Source organism: Amblyomma mixtum, chromosome 3 (genome assembly GCF_055824585.1).
Source record: "Amblyomma mixtum isolate Tamu chromosome 3, ASM5582458v1, whole genome shotgun sequence".
NCBI lineage: Eukaryota > Metazoa > Arthropoda > Arachnida > Ixodida > Ixodidae > Amblyomma > Amblyomma mixtum.
In genome coordinates this window covers 250,788,596-250,798,455 of record NC_143014.1, presented here as the reverse complement: position 1 = coordinate 250,798,455, position 9,860 = coordinate 250,788,596, and the positions used below count along the sequence as shown (strand labels likewise).

Below are 9,860 nucleotides of genomic sequence, written 5' to 3'. Positions count from 1 at the left end.
ACAAGAAAAAATAGAAAAATCATGCATTCATCACAGAAAACAGGGACAGTGCCGTAATGAAACAAACACGAAAGAACGGATTGGCTTTCGCTGTGCATGAAAGGGAACGAAAATGCACTAATTGCTGGGACAGAAAAAATAGCTTTGATTGTTTTTGAAGAACAGGCAAGCTGGAGACCGTTCCAATATTTCAATTCATGAAGGATGGCGTTTAAAAGCTCAGGGACTTGCCATGATGGTAAAATTCTGCCATAGCTCGTCCTAAGTTTTGCTTTCCTGAATATGTGTTAGGGCACTTCAATACTGGTACAACGCATCAGTCACTACAGTCATTCTTTGCAAAGATCCCAGGCTTAACATTAGTAATGACAGCAACCACGTGGAGGATGTCGTCAACATATCCAACCAATTCATGTGGAATTCGGTTAGTTAAAATTTGAAATATCTTTAGTCATTGTATCATTCGCTTTACATGGATGCGTACCGATGCTGTTTGATAAGTAGCATCCACTTCTGACTCAGTAAACTGAAGACTTGTTGCTAAAGGTTGTGGGTTTCTACGTGGACACAGGCCACCACCCACCGCGGGTTCGAGCTTCGCGCGAGCCAAGGGCCCCGATCAGCCGTCACCACACACACACTGGGACACCGATGCGGTGCACTCAACCTCCGCTGGGAGGAGAGCGATTCGCCGCAAAGAAATAGGCCTCCAAGTTCACAAAGGAGACGTTTATTCACGTCGTCCTTCAGCAGTACACACACACTCAATCGTCACCCCGTCCCGGGGGCGCGCGAGGAGCAAGGCTCCGCTGCGCGCACGAAGCGACTCGAGCAATATGCGCCGCTAGCACGCCGCTGCAGGAGAATGTCCCCGCGGCAGTGCTGTGATCTCTCTCTCGTGTCGACCGTTGGGCCGGTTGCGAGAGAGAGTGGGCAATCAACGCAAGGTACGCCTGTCTGAGGTCGCTGGACCCCGCTGGACAGGCTCGAGCCGCTGCAGGTCAGAGGACACGTGCGGGCGAGCTCGAGTAAGCACTGGTCCGAGCGGCAAAGGCCGGCAGGGACAAACAGTAACGTACGCACCTTTCGCTGTCTCGGAGGGATCTCTCTCTCTGGACCCCGCTCAGACGGTCGCGCGGCGCGCGGCCGCCCAAAGCGGGGTCCCGAATTCACGCCAAAAGGCGCCAATGGCAAAGGCCCTTGGGGAGCCGGGGCGGAGCTGTGGCTAAATGACAGTGATTAGTCACCCAGCCGCCTCTCCACCGCCTGAGGCGGGAGCAAGGGAAAGAGGAGAAACAACGCGGGCGGCCGGCACAGCCGCGCAAAGGCGACGGCGCAAAGCCAGGATTCCCACATCCCCCTCTCCTTAAATGCCCTCCTACCCATCGGCAAAGCACGCGGCCAAAAATAAAGAAATCAATACACAAAAAAAACTACACTTCAGTTCCAAAATAAAGAAATGAATACACAAACAAAAAAAAACTAGCTATACTTCAGTTCCAGCCAGAACAACGTAAGAAAACAAAGGAAAAAACAAGGCAAACAACACTTGCGTACGCTTCAGTAAATCAAAACAGCTTGCAGATTATATACACGGTACACAAGAAGATGTGAATACAACTGTACAACTATGTGACAGGTGGATGTCAGCCTCAAAGTTCGATGGCGCGGCCCAATGGGCCGGTCGGCGACTCACCGCTCGCAGACTTCAAGTTGAACGCGTTGGGAGGGCCGACGACTGATGGCGGTCTTCTTTCCGTTGATGTAGGGTGCGTTGATGACGACGGGGCCGCGGCAGAGCACTGACCTCGCGCCCTTGGACACGACATCACGTTCGGGCACAAGGCAGTTAGTGCACCCCCTTCACGCCGGCTGAAACGGGCGAGGACGTTCGGCGGCGTCCAGATGTGTAACCTTGTCCACAGCGAGGGGTCCTTCTCATCCTCGCGCTCACGCAGAAGCACACAACGGCACAACTCACAGGCGTCGCCTTGGCTCATGGTTACGCGCGCACACAGTCACAGCCACAACCACGCATACACCGGCAAGTGCGCGGACGCTGGTCGGCGACAACGACCCCCCCATCAGAAGCGTCCAGAGGCGCCGCGGCGAGGGTCAAAGGGTGCACTTTCCGCCCTCCATCGTCCCAAACGCCCCGCCAACTTCCTCTCCATACGGGCCGCACAAAACTCGCACCGCGACACACGGCTCCTTAACGAGCCAACCACCCACAGTCGGGCCGGAAATGAGAAAAGGCGCGCTGTACAAACGACACCTAATCCAATCTATTCCTTCTAGAAGATAAGAGCAAGCACGAGCGGGCTGAAGTTTGCCTATGTACATCTCGGTACGAAAACAGACGAACAAGCTGGAAACGAAAGTGGCTAAAAACTGACTAAAGCAAAGAAATAAATAAACTGATAAACACCCAAGGCTGGAACTGAGCATGCTGCAAAAACAACAACAAAAAAATAACACACCGTGCTTCGCCTGGGTAGGGCCTGACGAGAAAGCTCGCCAGCTAGCTGAGGCTGCGTGCCTTCGGTTGCGGAAAAGTCCGCCGTCCGGCATTAATCACACCGGTGACCGTCGCCTCAGATTGTACCGGTGCTCCGTACGCTTGCGTTCCGCAGCACCAGTTGTGCCTTTGCGCTTGCCTTTGATACCAATGGGTACCGGCGCAAGCTCGTCAGACCGTGACGCGTAGGCCTTCAGGTCTGCGATGTGGGCACGGCTGGTTTTCCCCGTAAGGGGATCCTCCAGCAGGTACGCGAGTGGCGACCAGACTCTGACCACTCGGTACGGACCAAGCCACTTAGGAGCGAGCGAGGCTGAGAACCCCTTGCTCGCATCGCTAAGAACGTGGTTGCGCTTCAGGACAAGGTCACCCACCTGAAAAGTCAGGCGGCGGTGCTTGCGGTCATATTGAGCCTTCTGTTGGGCTCTGGCTGCCGCCAAACTCTGCCTTGCTCTGTTGAGAGCCCGACCAAGCCGGTCCCGAAGCGTCGACGCATAAGCAGAGCAGTCTGCCCGCGTCTGCTCATCCCCGAGCTGGCTCTGCACGACGTTTGACATCGGATTCGCCAGCTCCCTCCCGAAATTGAGGAAGGCGGGAGAGAAACCAGTTGAGCGATTCTCAGCTGTTCGGATGGCGAACGCGAACTCGCTCAAATGGTCTGCCCAATCCTTTTGACACTCGGCAAAGGCCGCCAGCATTGGCTTGAGCGTTCGGTTGATTCGCTCGGTCAAGTTGGACTGGGGGTGGTAGGGTGAAGTGGTGTAGTGCTCGATTCCGAGGGAACGGCACGTGTTACCGAACACCCGAGCGGTGAAATAGGACGCATTGTCCGTGATCAGTCTTTCCGGAAAGCCGAACCGACAGAACACTTCCTGGAGTTTATCCAGCACCGCTCGTGCTGACACTTTCCGAAGAGGGTACAACTCAACCCATTTGGAAAAGTGGTCAGCGACTACCATCAGGTAAATGAACCCCTGCTTGCTCCTGGGGAAAGGCCCCATCAAATCGCAGGTGGCCATCTGCCACGGACGCACACTGTCAATTGGTTTCATCATTCCAGGCGGCTTGCCGCCCCGTGACTTCACCGCTTGACAGACATGGCAGGAACGGCAATAGCGGAAAATGTCACGCTTCATGCCGGGCCACGTCACCGATTGACTCAGTTTTGCAAAAACTTTGGAGCCACTCAGATGACCGGCCAGTGGTTCGTCATGAGAGAATCGCAAAAGTGCGCCTCTCAGACTTTTGGGGATAACCACCTTGAACGGGTCGATGGACTCGTCATCGGTGGCTATGTATTTCAGCACGAGCCCGTCATGGTCCAGCAAATATGAATCCCCGGGGTTCGCCGCGACACACGTTGGCTTCTGCCCCCCTGCGCCCGCTACAATACAAGTAGCGTCACGGCGCTCCGTCTCCCTGAGACCGTCGCTCACTACGCGACAAAAGGGGTCATTTTGCTGGGCTTTCAGTAGCTCTTTACGGCTGAAAACGATTCCAGTCATCCCAGAGGGGAGCGTGGTCTCGTCCCCACTCAGGTTTGCAGCCAAAATTTCCGTTCGCGTCGGCAACTCCGAGGCGCTCACGAAGAGCTTCGCCTCTCGTCCTCTTTGCGAAGCGCTGCTTGCCTGGTTAGCGGAATGGGTTAACCCGTTTCCGGGCTCCTCCTCCTTGCCGCCCGGCGGCTCGTCCGCTGTTTCGCCCCCTCCGCCTACAGGCGTCAAAGCGCCGCTGGCGAGTGGGGCACGGGATAGCGCGTCAGCTACCACGTTTGTGCTCCCCTTTCGATACTGCACCGAAAAGTCGTAATGCTGTATCAGGAGAGCCCAGCGCGCCAGCCGACCCGCAGGCTCGCGGAGCCGCATCAGCCAACTGAGCGCACTGTGGTCTGTCTGCACCACGAATTGCGTTCCATCAAGGTAGACGTCAAATTTGCGCAGTGCAAACACGATGGCGAGGCACTCCTTCTCGGTCACGGAATAATTCCTCTCCGAGGGCAGCAAGGAGCGGCTGGCAAAGGCCAGCGGTTGCAACACGCCATCGAATTCCTGTAGGAGAACTGCTCCTAAACCCAGATCGCTCGCGTCAGTCTGGACTACGAACTGTCTGGTCAGGTCGGGTAGCCTGAGCTGCGCTGTCTTGGCAATGGCACTAGACAGGAGGCGAAAGGATCGCTCTTGCTCGGGCCCCCATCGCCACGCTGCAGTCTTTCCCAAGAGCTTGGTCAAGGGTGCCTGCACGCGGGCACAGGACGGGATGAACGACCGATAAAAATTGGCCATTCCCAGAAAACGGCGCAGGCCGCGTACGTCCTTGGGCGCGGGAAATTCGAGTATGGCTCGAAGTTTCTCCGCATCAGGCTCAATGGAGCCCTCGCCCAGCGTGAACCCTAGTAACTGAACCCGGGTCCGCGCTATTTGGGCTTTCGCAGGATTCAAAGTCATCCCAGCAGCCCGTACCCTCTCGAGCACGTCGGCAATGTGGCCTAAGTGCTCATCGAAGGTTCGTGAATAAATCACGATATCGTCCAGGTAGCACATGGCGTGGGACCATTTCGCTTCCCCCAGGACGCGGTCCATGAGCCTCTGAAAAGTCGCAGGACCATTGCAGAGACCAAAGGGCATACGAGTGAACTCAAACAGCCCTCTGTGGCACGTGAACGCGGTCTTGGACCGGTCAGTGTCAGCCATCTGGACCTGTAGGTAACCTTTGGAGGCATCTAGCGTGGAAAAATACCGCGCGCTGCCCAGGTTTCCTACAATTGAGCTGATCGTCGGGAGCGGATAGGCATCCTTGCGAGTCAGCGCATTTAGACGGCGATAATCCACACACAAACGGTGGCTGCCATCTTTCTTAGGCACCAACACCACCGGAGACGCCCAGGCGGTGGACGAGCGGCGGATAATGTCCGCCGACAGCATCTCATCCAGCAACCCATCAATCACCTGCCTTTTCGCAAGGCTGACGGGTCTAGGGTTGCACTTCAAAGGAAGCGCGTCTCCAGTGTGGATCTTGTGGCTCACTAAAGTGGTACAGCCAGGTTGATCCGTGAAGAGCTCATCGTACTGACGCAATAGCGCTGTCAAACGAGCCTTCTGTGTGTCATCCAATGTTACCGCACTGGCGGCCAGCGGATGTGGTGCCTGGTCGTGCCGCGCCGCTCGGTCCCAATGGGGAGGCTGAACGACGGAACGCTCGACACAAGGGCGTGGCCCTGTCCGCTGAGCGTGGCACTCTCCGAACGCCTTCACTGCGCAGGCAGATACTGACGCCGGTGGGCTAATGAACGGCTTAAGCTGGGAAAATGGTCCGTCGCGATAGCCGCCATTCGCAATGTCCACCACGATCCCGGTTTTCAGGAGAAAGTCCCGTCCGAGAATCATGGGCACACTGAGCCCCGGGAGATGGATGAAACGCGTGCGTCTCGTCCGCTCTCCCCACCTGACAGTCAGCCTCGCGGCGCCAGCCGAATGGGCTACGCCTTTCGCAAGGTTGAATGCCGTACGGCAGTCCCGCAAGCGCACAGAGTGCTTTTGCAAGTGGGACAACACCTCTTCACCGAACAAGGAAGCGCTGGCTCCCGTATCCAGTAACGCCGAAAATTCGCGGCCAGCAATGGTGACCGGAATAAACGGCGCGTGCGCATTAGCAAGGCAGCTTGCTCTGTACGCAGAGGGAATTAGCAGAGATTGGGCCGGTGGTCCCTTTACGACCGACCCCCGCCGCCGTTTCCCTGCCTCGCAGGAGGCCTGGCTACGGTGCATTCTCTTGCTAAGTGGCCCCTCTCTTGGCAGCGGAAACAGCGCACACCGCCGCGAGCTTGGTCGCGGGACAATGGCGCCTCTCCCTGCCTGGGTCCGCCCGCTGCACGACCAAAGGGTCGGCCGAGTCGGGTTTCCCCCTCCGCTGTGCGTTGGAGCGCTTGGCGCCCCTCAGCACGCGCTTCAGAAAACGGTGCAGCGCAGGCTGCCCGTCTCCCGTACGAGTAGGGATCGAGAGCTCTGTCGCTCAACTCCCATGCCTCGTTTTGCCCGCTAACAGCTGCAAAGGCAGGTTGTGCGGGTGGTCGCCGGTTGGGTAAGGGCAAGGCCCCTCTCCATGCACAACGTGGCTCAAGGGCCTCGCTTGCCGGCGGTGGCGGACGATAGGCGCGCGCGGCGAGAATGTCGCCTTGAATGCGCTTTGCCTCGGCGGCCAGCTCCTCCAAATCTCGGAATCGGCCGCCGCGCAGGTAAGCCGAAAAGGTCGGATGTGCCTGCCTGATCGTCCTTTCGACACGCTCCTCGTTCGAGGCTCTGGGCTCGGCGATTGAGAAAAGGTCTTCCATCGCACGAACATACTCTTGCAGCGACTCATCCGGAGCCTGAGTACGGAGCTCCAGCTCTCGCCGCATCCTACGCTCGTAGTCAGCGGGCAGGAATTCGCGCAGGAATGCTGCACGGAACTCCTCGAGAGTCGCTGCCCGGTGGCCGGAAAGCCGATGCCACCGAGCTGCCGTGTCAGTCAGCGCTGCGGGGATGATGTGTGCAAGCACCACCTGCTCAGTGAGACCCATAGTTCTCTGATAATGGGTGAGGGACTCAAGGAAATCCCGGGCACTGAGTAGGTCATCATACCCGCGGTATGTTGGCATGGGCAACTTGACCGCGGGGTGAGACAACTTCGGCGTGGCCAAAAGCGTCCCAACAGCCCCTGACAGCGACTGGATCATCTGGGCAGCACTGGCTAGCAGCGCCTGCGCCCCGGCCTCAGTGGAGGTTTGGGCGGGCTGCACGAACGAGGGAGGCAAGGCTCCTAGTTCGATGAGCGGCGCGGTTTCCGCAGGGAACCGGGCCAGCGCCTCGCCGTTCCCAGAGCAGAATTGACTGCTCGCGGGGCACGGCTGCTGCTGTTCGAAACTGCCGGTTGCGGCAGCGTGACACGAACTGCTTTCGCACTGGGCGGAAAGCGTGCACAGCTGAGGCATGTGACCAGCGGATGCACCGCAGGGTGCTTCCGATACAGCTCCGATGGGAGCCGCGTGGTCGACATTTCGGGTTGTGTCGCCGTAAACCCCAATGGGGGCCGCGGCCAACCACGGTGTCTGGCTATTCGAAGGAACAGCAGCCAGCGGATCAAACGACGCTACAACTCCGTAGGGAGCCGACATGTAGCTGCCGAGTGCCCCGCTGGGGGTAGACATGGTGCGCAAGCGTGATCGGCAAGGCGACCTGCTCGGCTAATATGTCATCAAAGGCGTAAGCGCCAATGACTTAGCACGTTGGGCGCCAGTTGTGGGTTTCTACGTGGACACAGGCCACCACCCACCGCGGGTTCGAGCTTCGCGCGAGCCAAGGGCCCCGATCAGCCGTCACCACACACACACTGGGACACCGATGCGGTGCACTCAACCTCCGCTGGGAGGAGAGCGATTCGCCGCAAAGAAATAGGCCTCCAAGTTCACAAAGGAGACGTTTATTCACGTCGTCCTTCAGCAGTACACACACACTCAATCGTCACCCCGTCCCGGGGGCGCGCGAGGAGCAAGGCTCCGCTGCGCGCACGAAGCGACTCGAGCAATATGCGCCGCTAGCACGCCGCTGCAGGAGAATGTCCCCGCGGCAGTGCTGTGATCTCTCTCTCGTGTCGACCGTTGGGCCGGTTGCGAGAGAGAGTGGGCAATCAACGCAAGGTACGCCTGTCTGAGGTCGCTGGACCCCGCTGGACAGGCTCGAGCCGCTGCAGGTCAGAGGACACGTGCGGGCGAGCTCGAGTAAGCACTGGTCCGAGCGGCAAAGGCCGGCAGGGACAAACAGTAACGTACGCACCTTTCGCTGTCTCGGAGGGATCTCTCTCTCTGGACCCCGCTCAGACGGTCGCGCGGCGCGCGGCCGCCCAAAGCGGGGTCCCGAATTCACGCCAAAAGGCGCCAATGGCAAAGGCCCTTGGGTAGCCGGGGCGGAGCTGTGGCTAAATGACAGTGATTAGTCACCCAGCCGCCTCTCCACCGCCTGAGGCGGGAGCAAGGGAAAGAGGAGAAACAACGCGGGCGGCCGGCACAGCCGCGCAAAGGCGACGGCGCAAAGCCAGGATTCCCACAAGGTGGCATTACCAAAGTTGCTTACTGTGCACCAACCGCAGTCCTAATGCCTGGAAAGCCCTTGTCAGCCAATATAACATCACCGAGTCCCAGAAGTGACTATAATTTGCCCTCAGTGGTGATTACTGCATCTGTGGTCCTGCCTCCAAAGCCCTCAGAAATGAATGTTACCAACCCGTTAGGAGCTATGACAATTCAGTGTATACCATCCTTTGTAGTTAGAATACCGCAGGTTACGCTTCTCAATGCCTGGTGGCATTTCTGTTTCAAGTTCTGTGCAGTGCATAATAACTCTACACATGGGGTAGTGCTCACGAAAGCTAGCTGGCATTGTTTGTTGTACAGCTAATCGTGAGGGCCAGTAGATCGAGGTCCTTGTTGGCAAGAACTGATTTGAAAATTCAAGAAGCCGTCGTGCTGTGAATAAAATAAATTGCTAGAAAGGAAAATGGAAGGCCATGTTTTAACCTGATCAAAAACAAAGGGAAAGTTCCTTCACCCGTTGTGTTGAGGCAGGAAGAACACTAAGCAGAAGGGCAAAAATTTGAAAAAACACTGCTGTTAATGACTGCAGTGCAGATTCATCGGTACACTGTGCTTTAAACCCACCAAAGTAGGGCTGCTTATGCACTGGGCAAATGGCCTTGTCACAAGAATCGATATCACAGCCAGTTCCTTGCTCCACTGTAGATGATGTCTAGTGGGATACAAAGCAGCTTGCAGTGCAATTAGAAGTCACGCAGAGAAAGATAAGTGCTCCAGTAAAGCACTCCGGTTGGTCTTCTGTCATTGTAGATGCCTGCATTACAGAAATTCCAATAAACATCACATTTTTCATTTGTGTGAAACTCCAATACGTATAATTCATCACTAGAGAAAAAGAAAGATCTTATATCAATTAGGCTTGATTCCAAAGGTGCAATTTCATTAGCTTGTTGTGCGGAGTAATCAATGGCCGGGACAGGCGAATGCAGGCGTGGGGCAGGATCCTGATGACTTCCTGCAGCTTTCTTCTTTTGCCTTTCCATTTGCCTACGAACAGCATGCAAGAATAAAATCACAATGACCATTCACAGCCTGTCTTTAACTGGAAGGCACTTAACACTCTACGGTTTAGAGGCACACGCGTGTAGCTTTCAAATCGTCCGCTTGAGCCAGGAGTTTCTTCTTGTAAACTGACGGGAAGATTATTGGATGATATGAAGGAAAATGCTTAATGCATATCCTTGAGTTTTTCGTTGGAAGCCAACCCGTCCCATCTTC

The 9,860-nt window shown here is 56.5% G+C and overlaps 1 pseudogene; it reads right to left on the bottom strand.

The window, feature by feature from the left end:
• Positions 1-316: 316 nt before the first annotated feature.
• Positions 317-9,387, bottom strand: LOC149354323 (uncharacterized; annotated as a pseudogene).
• Between the last annotated feature and the right edge of the window lie 473 nt (positions 9,388-9,860).